The sequence below is a fragment of the Megascapheus bottae genome, chromosome 13 (assembly GCF_031878675.1).
Source record: "Megascapheus bottae isolate mThoBot1 chromosome 13, mThoBot2.hap1, whole genome shotgun sequence".
Taxonomy (NCBI): domain Eukaryota; kingdom Metazoa; phylum Chordata; class Mammalia; order Rodentia; family Geomyidae; genus Megascapheus; species Megascapheus bottae.
In genome coordinates, this window is record NC_143521.1 from 39,944,532 (window position 1) to 39,956,116 (window position 11,585).

At 37.8% G+C, this 11,585-nt stretch overlaps 1 pseudogene; it reads right to left on the reverse strand.

Annotated features, from left to right (window-relative positions):
- Positions 1–869: 869 nt before the first annotated feature.
- Positions 870–1,878, reverse strand: LOC150055883 (serine/threonine-protein phosphatase PGAM5, mitochondrial pseudogene; annotated as a pseudogene).
- Between the last annotated feature and the right edge of the window lie 9,707 nt (positions 1,879–11,585).

The following is an 11,585-nucleotide window of genomic DNA, read 5'->3' on the forward strand; positions in this document are numbered from 1 at the left end:
AAGATATTTCATTAGTTCCCCAAAACACACTACAGGACTGTTACCCACCTACTGCCTCAGAAAGGAGCAGGCCACAGCTTCTCCAAAGCTTTATTTCCTTCCCTCGAGGCTCAGGTCTATCTGCACAGTGAGATAACTTTTTTTTTGGCCAGTCTTGGGGCTTGAACTCAGGACCTGAGCACTGTCTTTGGGCTTTCTCAAGGCTAGAGCTCTACCACTTCAGCCACAGTACCACTTTTGGCATTTTTTTCTATGTATATAGTACTGAGGAATCAAACCTGGGCCTTTGTGCATGCTAGGCAAGCAGTCTGCCACTAGGCCAAATTCCTGACCCATAGATAGATAACTTCTTATTCAAACCCAAGTGTTGAAATCCATTTTACTCTGGATTGAGAAACTGGCTTTTCAAGCAAGACTCCAAGTGAAGAAATCTCTGAAGATCTTTATATGACAAGAGTTTTCAGAATGAAAGTATAAGAAGCAAAATGAGCTGGGAATAAAACCTCATCATGTCTGACAGGCTTTCTGTCAGAGACAGGATTTCTGGGCAACTGTGGTCGGGACCTTTGTGCAAATCACAAGGAAGCCATTTCAGTCCCAATAAACCAGCCTGCCTTTTGCCTGAGATTTTTTTCTCCACATTCCACATGGTTGTTCTGAAAGGGCACATTTGGGTAAAGAAGCCACTGGCCAGAATGGTTTCCCTTTCTAGGTTGAGCCCAAAATAAGCACCCAAATACATCACGAGACATTTGTATACTTTCCTGCCAGCCTCTTTCTTGAAACACAAAATGACACTGTAGTGCTGCCTGGTCAGAGAAAAGAAGGCTGGAGTCAGGATATCTCTTAAAAAGATCTCAAGAGCAGCTTCAGGACGGGGCGATCTTCTCAGGGGGCATGAATCCTGTGTCTCCAAGAGCTCTGAGATCAACACCACCATTGGGTCGAATCACCAGGTGAGTGATGCTGCCATTGTTGAGAGAGAGGCGGAGTTAGTCTTCTGGAGGAAACTGTAGGGCTCTGCACACAAGGTAGCGAATGACATTGGCATGACATATGAAGATTTCATACCTGTCCTCTTCTTGCTTGGCATCTGTTTGGTGAATATAGTTCTGGAAGGCAGCCTCAATCGGGTTCCATCTTCGTAATACACAGCATTTGACTTCCAATGAGTCACAGGTGGGTCGGGCTCAATGGGGTCACCTTCCCGAAGCAAGTCTGTGCTGACTCTGCTGACAGCTGTCAGGTGCTTGCTGATGATGTCTGTGGTCTCAACAGCACGTGTCCTGGAGAAATGGACACTTTTATTAAACCTCAACCCCATGCTTGCAAGTCGGAGTCCTGTAAGTTCAGCCTGTTCCCGCCCAGTGGGCTCAGAGTTAGGTCCTTTTCCACGGAGCCAGCCACATGATACTGGGAATGTCTGATGAGGAAGATGTGCCTTGTGGCCTTGGCTTTGCAGTGGTCCAGCCTGCATGTGAGTTCTTCTTCTCCAGATTCCACATTCCTCTTTCTCAGGTTGATTAGGTTCTCGCCTATCCCAGTTGGGGTTCCAGACACCGGGTCTCGGCCACGTGCCCCAACCTTACTTTTTTAATTGTCTTCAATTTCATAACGATAACTATAAAGAACCAACTTATCTATTATTTTTAAAGAATATGATGAAACCAAAATTTAAAAACCCAGTATCTTGGTTAGTAATATATACTGGGTGACCCTTTTGCAGCTATATGCATTTATGGCAACAGATAAAGTATTATTTATTTCTTCTAAATACTGATTTTAACAAAATTCTCCTAGGATATATTTACTTGCACTTTGCAAAAGGATGCATGCATTTATTCTGCTGCTTTCTGACGAGTGACTGTAGGGCTCCATCTCCCTGGGAAGGATGAAGTGTGCATGATGTATATATACTGTGTCTTCTATGGACAGATCAACAAGGAAATTCATCAGGCTTCCATACACTGCCTGATTGCAATGCTGGTATTCTGACCAAGGCTTAACATCAGGTTGGCTGAACCATCCTTTGATCCATTGGCTCTAGAGGATGTACTGATTTAGGGCTAAAGAAATCTGGGCACATCTGTAAATGATGAAGGGTTGGTTCTCAGAGGAAAAGTTTATGTTTCCAACATTAATACTGGGTAGAAAATTAAAAAGCTTTACACTAGGAGATGAGACTATTATTCTCTCTTAAAGAGTCCCAAACAGAAAGCTTTGTAAGTCCTCTGATGTGTTACTGCATTGAACATCATCAATGGAGAGGCTATATGAAAAGCCATTTATTATAGTATGCAAGAGAGACCTAGTGTGTCAAATTTTTATTATTCAGAGCTGGTGTATATAGAAATCTATAGGCCCAAAAATGAGAAAGCAGTAAGTCATTCTATGTATGGTATTATTCTCTTTAAAAGAGCTCTGCTACAGGAACAGGGTCAATGTAAAAATCAAACCTAGATACATAAGGCCATATAGGATGAGGCTAAATGAAAGCACCTCCAGGATATGGAAACAAGAGCTTTATTTTGTGTGATTGTTGTTCTTAAAGTACTATGTTATTTCTCTCTCCTTTTGTTGCCCTTTGGTTAATCTCATATTGTTACAGTATCTGACTTTGTTACCTGGCGTATTGTAGATACATTTGTTTATTTGAAATAGGAAAGGGAAAGGGGGAAAACAAGAGGATTGGGAGGGTGTCGGGGAAGGAAAATGGGGACAAAAAACATGAGAGGTGTATAAATGTGTGAGAAGTAATGCACCTACTACCTGACGAATATAACTATAACCCCTCTGTACATTACAATAAAATAATGAAAAAAATCAAACCTCCGACTGCTAGGCCTGCAATCCACAATGATGAATGTCTGCTGTGTCAATGTTCCATTTGCTTTCTGTGGCATATTCTTTCTTCTTCCTTTTCTGAAATTCCATTTTCTTCTTCTCCAATTCTTTCCCTTTTCTTTTCTTTTCTCCTGACTTTAGTCATTTCCTTCTGTGTCAGTCTTAATGTTCTGAGAAGATAAAATTAGATGTGTAATACATTTATTAGGAGAAACATCTGTAAAGAGTAAAGTGGAGAAGGGACCCGGTAAGCAGGAGAGAGAACTACAAAGTCAGTTGCAGCATAAAATTGTGTAGGAAGTGCTTCTGACTTTAGCAGGGCTATGGTTAAGGCAATGCCAGGTGGATAGAGAGCCCAGAACAAAGGATCACCATTAGAAGTCTTGTACTAAGTAAAAATGCCATCAAAGGTTCTATATTACCTTTTGAGAACATTTTCTTTTTAACAATTATTTGCTTTAATATAAGCATAGTAAAAAGGATTTTTGGATGAAAGAATCTTTCCATGAGTCCTCAAAGAATATCAGAAGGTTGGCTGTCCAGTCTGCCTCAACCTAAGGTTGTACTACACACCATTTCCAATCATTTTTATTCTGATTCATTGTGGATATATTATCAAATAAAATTATCAACAAGTTCACCTGTTTTGTATAAAGCTTACAACTCTTCAAAAGGTAAAATACAATGCATATATTGTAGTCAATATTTTATAATTCCTAAAGGAAAATAACATGAATCTACTTGGTGGAATCAGGGACCAGAGTATGGGAGATAGAAGAAAAGGGTGAACCCAAGGTATTGTTTGTTTGTTTGTTTGTTTGTGGGGGATTTTTTGCCAGTCCTGGGGATCTAATTTTTTCCCATTATGGTTAATTTCATGTGGTTACTGTATGTGATTTTGGTACCTGGTATATTGTATATACCTTTATTTGTTTATTTAAAATGAGTAAGGGAAGGGAGAAAACAAGATAATTGTGAGGGAGTGGGGAGAGGGAAATGGGGCAAAACATGAGAAGGGATATCAATTTGAGAAGTAATGCACCCACTACCTGATGAATGTAACTGTTATCCCTCTATATATTACCCCAAAAATAAAATATAATTAAAAATAAGAAAGGGGTAGAGACAACTTACACTAACTGGCATTACCATCAAGCCCCTGTATTGCCCCGGTCTTAATTTTAAAAAGCTACTTGTATTTATTATATATACAAAGCCTTAAAAGAAATCCTTACTTCTGTGCACAAAGCTATTTCAACTGCTCAGTCCCTCAGAGGCAGAAGTTGCAAAGATGTTACTGAAATTCCTAGTCATATTTACTATTTAATGGAAGTGGGAATTTTTTTTCTTGTGATTTGAAATGTGAACCAGAGATTCCATCAATTTCTCCCCCATGCTGTGGATGAAGCTAGTTTTATTTGGATTTGCATATCTACTTCAAGAATTGGATACATTCCAGAGGTATATTTTCTAGATTTCCTATTGATCTGATTCAACAACTCAGATTCCTAATTAATAGGCCAATGCAATTATTAGGTACAAATCATTTTTATAATTCAATTTTTAGAAATTACTTTTGATTTCTTGCAGTGTTGTTAGAGTAAATCATCTTTTTTGAGGAAGAGCTTCATAATTGTCACTAGCAGACAGCATATTGATTTTTTGGAAAATGAACTTTTCTTTTTTTTGTGATTTAGTTCTGTTTTCTTTTTTTATTATTGTAATTAGTAAAAGGGTTACATGATATTTGCCAGATAGAAGGTGCATTAATTCACATACATTGATACCCTTTCACATGTCTTGGTACCCGTTTCCCTCCCCCCCCACACCCCCTACCCGTCTTGGTTTTCCCCCCTTCCCTATCAAATTTCAAATATCCAAATACAAATAAATTCAATATATCAGATAACAAAGTGAGATAGTATACCAATATGAGATAACCAAGGGACAGCAAAGGAGATGAGAGACAACATACTACATTAAGGACAACAATCATTCATTATATGGCTTTTGTTTCACTATCCTGGAGGTCCTTTCAATTAGCTTCACATTATATGTCCTTATGTATCAAGATTTTGCTCTATTGCAAATCTCTGCTAGTAGAGCCCAAGGTTTCTACTGATTATGACGAATGATGGAAACCATTGAGCCTAAGTTCCTTTGAGTCTGGCTTACTTCACTTAATATGATTTTTTCTAAGTCTTTCCATTTCCTAACAAATGGGGCAATGTCATTCTTTCTAACAGCAGCATAGAATTCCATTGTGTACAAATACCACAACTTGTTGATCCACTCATCCACTGAGGGACATCTAGGTTGGTTCCATATCTTTGCTATGGTGAATAGTGCTGCAATGAACATTGTTGTGCTAGTGGGTTTAGTATGTCCTTGTTTCTGGGTGGTTGGGTAAATGCCGAGTAGTGGAATTGCTGGGTCATAGGGGAGTTCTATGTTTAGCCTTTTGAGGCACTGCCACACTGCTTTCCATAGTGGTTGAATGAGTTTGCACTCCCACCAACAGTGTAGTAGTGATCCCTCCTGGCCACATCCCCTCCAGCATCTGTTGTCATTCGTTTTCCTGATCCTGGCCATTCTAGCTGGAGTGAGGTGAAATCTTAGAGTTGTTTTGATTTGCATTTCTTTTATGACCAGAGATGTTGAGCATTTCTTCATGTGTCTATAGGCCATTTTTGTTTCTTCTTCAGAGAAGACTCTCTTTAAGTCTTTGGCCCATTTTTTAATGGGATGGTTGTTACTTTGGAGGTTAGTTTTGGAGTGATTCAAATTTTTGAGTTGTTGATATATTTTAGATATGAGGCCTTTGTCCGTTGTTTGGTTGGTGAAGATCTTCTCCCACTCTGTAGGCTTCCTGATTAGTTTATTAGCTATGTCCTTTGCCATACAAAAGCTCTGCAGTTTAATGCAGTCCCACTTATCCAGCCTTTCTCTGATTTGTTGTGATTCTTGGTCCTTATTAAGAAAGTTTCGACCTGTGCCAAGGAGGCCTAGTGTATCTTCTATTCCTTCCTGTAGCGTTTTCAGTGTGTCAGCTTTTACCTCCAGGTCTTTGATCCATTTGGAGTTAATTCTAGTGCAAGGTGACAAAGAAGGATCCAGCTTTAGTTTTCTACAGGTGCTTAACCAGTTCTGCCAGCACAACTTGTTGAAGAGGCTGTCTTTCTTCCATTCTATTTTTTTGGCTCCCTTGTCAAAGATTAGGTGGCCATAGGTCTGTGGTTTAATATCTGGGTCCTCAGTTCTATTCCATTGGTCTTCAGGCCTGTTCCTGTGCCAGTACCAAGCTGTTTTGGGAATTATAGCTCTGTAATAGAGTCTAAAGTTTGGAATTGAAATTCCTCCAGCGCTGTTCTTTCTGCTAAGAAGTGTTTTTGCTATACGGGGTCTTTTATTATTCCATATGAAATTTTGGATTGCCTCTTCTAGGAAATGAACTTTTCTTTATTGTATTTAATAGAAGGGTTACATTATATTCACCACATAGAAGGTACATTCCTTCACAAACATTGATACCCCTTCTCATGTTTTTGTCCCCATTTCCCTCCCCGCACTCTCTCCCTTTATCTTGTTTTCCCCCCTTCCCTTTTCTATTTCAAATAACCAAATAAACATATATACAATATACCAGATAACAAGGTATGAGATAACAATCTGAGATAACCAAGCAACAACAAAAGAGATGAGAAATAACATAGTACATTAAGAACAACAGTCACACATTATATGGCTGTTATTTAAATATCCTGTAGGTCCTTTCATTTAGCCTCATCCTATATCTATGTTATGTATCTAGGTTTTGCCCGATTGTAAACGTCTGCTAGGAGAGTCCATGGTTTATACTAATTTTGACAAATGAGGGAAACCATTGGGCCTATGGTCCTTTGAGTCTGGCTTACATCATTTAATGTGATATTTTCCAAGTCTTTCCATTTCCTTACAAATTGAGTGATGTCGTTCTTTCTGCAGCAGCATAGAATTCCATTGTGTATAAATACCACATCTTGTTGATCCAATCATGTACTGAGGGGCATCTGGGTTGGTTCCATATGTTTGCTATGGTAAATAGTGCTGCATTGAGCATCGTTGTGCTAGCGGATTTAGGATGTCCTTATTTCTGAACGAATGGTTAAATGCCAAGGAGTGGAATTGCTGGGTCATAGGGGAGGTCTATGTTTAGTCTTTTGAGGAAATATCATACTGCTTTCCATAGTGGTTGAACTAGTTTACACTCTCATCAATAGTGTTGTTTTGATCCCTCCTGGCTACATCCCGGTCAGCATCTGATGTTATTAGATATCTTGATCATGGCCATTCTAACTGCAGTGAAGTGGAATCTCAGAGTTGTTTTGATTTGCATTTCTTGTATGGCCAAAGATATGGAGCATTTCTTCATGTGTCTAGAGACCATTCTTATTTCTTCTGTGGAAAAGACTCTGTGTAAGTCTTTGGCCCATCTTTTAATGGGCTGGTTGTTTCTTTGGAGATTAGTTTTGGAATAATTCAATTTTTTTAGCTATTTATATATTTTAGATATGAGGCCTTTGTTTATTGTATGGTTATTGAAGATCTTCTCCCACTCTGTGGGCTTTCTATTTAACTTGCTAGCTATGTCCTTTGCCATATAGAGGCTCTGCAGTTTAATGCAGTCCTACTTATCCAAACTTTCTTTGATTTGTTGTGCAAATTTCTTTATTTCTTTAATGTTGTCACTGAAGTCAGAATTCTGGAGCTAATCAACAAGTGCTAAGTTTTAAGAATAAATGTCATTTGCAATGGAATTCTATGCTGCCATCAGAAAGAACATTGCCCCATTTGTAAGGAAATGGAAAGACTTGGAAAAAAACATATTAAGTGAAGTAAGCCAGACCCAAAGGAGCATAGGCTCAAATGGTTCCCCTCATTTGTAATAATTAGTACACATCTAGGACACTCCTAGGAAAGGATTATAGTAGTGCAAAACCTAGGTACATAAGGTCATATAGGATGAGATTAAATGAAAGCATCTTTAGGATATGGGAACAAGAGCTTTATTTTGTGTGATTGTTGTTCTTAATGTACTATGTTATTTCTCTTCTCTTTTTTTGCCCTTTGGTTAATCTCATATCATTACTGTATCTGACTTTGTTACTTGTATATCATATATATTTATTTGTTTATTCAAAATAGGAAAAAGAAGGAGGTAAAACAAGATGCTTAGGAGGGGATGAGGGGAGGGAAATGGGGACAAAAACATGAGAAGGGGTATCAATGTGTGAGAAGTAATGCACCAATTTTCTGGAGAATGTACCTGTAACCCTGATAATAAAAAAATATTGTCTGGAGAATGTACCTGTAACCCTGATAACAAAAAAATATTGTCTGGAGAATGTACCTGTAACCCTGATAATAAAAAAAGAATAAATGTCATTTGTTGAGTATTTGCCAATTTTTTCTCAAGGTACCAATATAATATTTTAAATTATATGTTATTGTAGGGGTAGTGTATAGAGGAGTTAGAGCTGCATTAGCCAGGTAGTGGGCATATTACTTCTTGAACACTGATAATCTTTCTCATGTTTTTTTGTTTTGCCAGTCCTGGGCTTGGGCTCAGGGCCTGAGCACTGTCCTGGATTTTCTCAAAGCTAGGGCTCTACCACTTGAGCCATAGCACCACTTCTGGCTTTTTGCTACGTATGTGGTACCGAGGAATCGAACCCGGGTCTTCATGCATGCTAGGCAAGCACTCTACCACTAGGCCAAACTCTCGGCCCCCCTTTCTCATGTTTCTCTCCCACTTTCCCTCCTCCCATCCCCTCCCAATTATCTTGGTTTTTCCCTTCCCTTCCCTCTTTCAAATAAACAAATACATGTATATACAATATACCAGGTACCAAAGTTAGATACAGTAACAACATGAGATAAACCATAAGGGGGAAAAGAAAAGAAATAATTTCACTTAGTACATTAAGAACAACAATCAAAATGGTAAACCTCTTGTTTCCCTATCGTAGAGTTCATATGTACATAGATTTTGAGCTATTGGGAACCTCTGCTAGGAAAATCCTAGATGTGTTCTAATTATTACAAATAAAGGAAACACCATGGAGCCAAAGTTTCTCTGGATCTGGCTTACTTCGCTGAATATGATTTTTTCCAAGTCTTTCCATTTCCTTACAAATGGAGTGATGTCGTTCTTTCTGATGGCAGCATAGAATTCCATTGTTTATTCCATGGTACCAAATCTTCTTGATTCATTCATCTACTGAGGGGCATCTGGGTTGGTTTCATATCTTAGCTGTGAAAAGTAATGCTGCAACAAACATCATTGTGCTAGTAAGTCTAGTATGACCTTGTTTTTGGACATTTGTGTAAATGCCCAGGAGTGGGATTGCTGGTTCATAGGGGAGCTCTATGTATAGTCTTTTGAGGAATCTCTATAGTGCTTTCCAGAGTGGTTGAACAAGTTTACACTCCCACCAACAGTTCAGTAGCAATCCCTTCTGGTCACAACTTACTAGCATCTGTTATTAGATTTCTTGATAATGGTCATTCTAACTAGAGAAAGGTGGAATCTTGAAGTTGTTTTGATTTGCATTTCTTGTATGTCCACAGATATTGAGCATTTCTTCATGTGTCCATTGCCGTTTTATGTCTCTTCAGAGAAGTCTCTCTTTAAGTGCTCAGCTCCTCTTTTAAAGGAATGGTTGTTTCTTTGAGGATTTGTTTTTGAGAGATTCAATTTTTTGAGTGCAGGTCTATTTTAGATATGAGGCCCTTGTCTATTGTATGGCTTGTAAAGGTCTTCTCCCTCTCTGTGGGCTTTCTATTTAGCTTGCTGGCTATGTCCTTTGCCATACAGAAGCTCTGCAGTTTAATGCAGGCCCATTTGTCCAAACTTTCTTTAATTTGTTGTATTTCTGGTCCTTTACTGAGAAAATTTTGACCTGTGCTAAGGAACCCTAGTATATCCCCTATTCGTTCCCATAATGTTTTCATGCTTTTAACTCAAGGTCTTTGATCCATTTGGAATTAAATCTGGTGCAGGGTTACATATAAGGATCCAACTTCAGTTTTCGACAGCTGCTTAACCAGTTCTGCCAGCACCACTTGTTGAAGAGGCTGTCTTTCTTCCATTCTATGTTTTTGGATCTCTTATCAAAGATTAGGTGGCCATAGGTCTGTGAATTGATTTTTGGGACTTCAGTTCTGTTCCATTGGTCCTCAGGCTTGTTCTTGTGCCAGTACCAAACTGTTTTTATTGCTATTGTTCTGTAATAGAGCCTGAAGTTTGGTATTGGTATTCCTCCAGCACTGTTCATTCTGTTAAGAATTGCTTTTGCAATGCAGGGTCTTTTATTATTCCATATGAAATTTTGGATTGCCTCTTCTATTTCTTTAAAGAATGACATTGGGATATTGATGGGTATTGCATTGAATTTGTAGATAATCCTTGGTCAGATTGCCATTTTCACAATGTTAATTCTTTCAATCCACGCCTATGTAATTTTTACAGGATGTAACTGTTTTTGCTTTGCTTTTAGTCACTACATTTTACATGTTAGTGTTAATCAGTTTTCAAGCAATTAATTCTATCACAAATGAGAAATATTGATTGAAGTATTTAAAGGCTCCTTCCAGAATTTGTGTATGCCAATTGATTTCCTGTTTCATATTTTAATATGGTGGTATAGATTGTGTGGTGACATTAGATTCTATAGCAGCCATGAGTATGAACACAGTCCTGTTGGCCTTCTTGTTAGAAAAAAATAAGGCAGAGCTTTAAAAGTCAGAGGAAATGATGAAAAATCTGGGCCATCTACCCTTTTTGGCAGGTTAGAGATACTGCTTCCTTACTCTCAATGATTTCTCATTGCCAGCATGTGTTGAATCCCTTTCCAGGTAATCAAAATTTCAGTTTACAATATCTTCTTCTCTGTCCTGTGTTTATCCAAGTATGGTCCTAATTCAACTTTAATTGAAAGATATATTAAATAAGGGAAAATTTTATGGCCTGGGTTTTTTACTCTGCTCTCAAGTAATTATTGACGTTAGATACTAAGATACTCTAAAGCAATGTGTTTAAAATAAGTATTATAAAATGTGAGATGTACATTTATTTTAAAGCAGTATATGCTGTCATAAATTCCTTAATTTCTTCAGTTCTATCTTATTTTTTTCTTTTCGGTCAAATTTATGTATGTGCTGATTGTTCCGTTCCTTCTTTTGTGATTTAATATCCATTCATTTTTGAAAATCTCATCAGAAAAGGTAATTTCCCTTTGATTGGGAAATTTCCCAAAGTTTAATGGAGGTATGTATAAAATTCTTGGACATGATGAGATCTATTAGAAGGAATAAACATTAGTCATTTTTTTAAAGTATGGAATATTGAACTCAAGGTCTTGTGCTTGATAGACTATCCCGTGAGTTATACTCAGATCAACTTTTGCTTATAATTATTTTTTTTCAGGTAAGCACTCAAATGTTTGCTTAGACAAGCCTCAGATCTTGATGCACTTAACTATGGCCTACTTTCTATCTACAATTTCCAGTGTATACCAATATGCCTATTTTCTTTATTGAAATGGGGTCTTGGCAACATATTTTCTGTTCTGCCATTGAATCAGGATTCTATTTCCTTATTCAAGTAACTAGGATTTAAATGTCACTTTTATCAACAAGTCTTTATTATCATTGATCTAAATACTAGAGGGGAGAATAATGCCTTAGTCTACATTTATCTT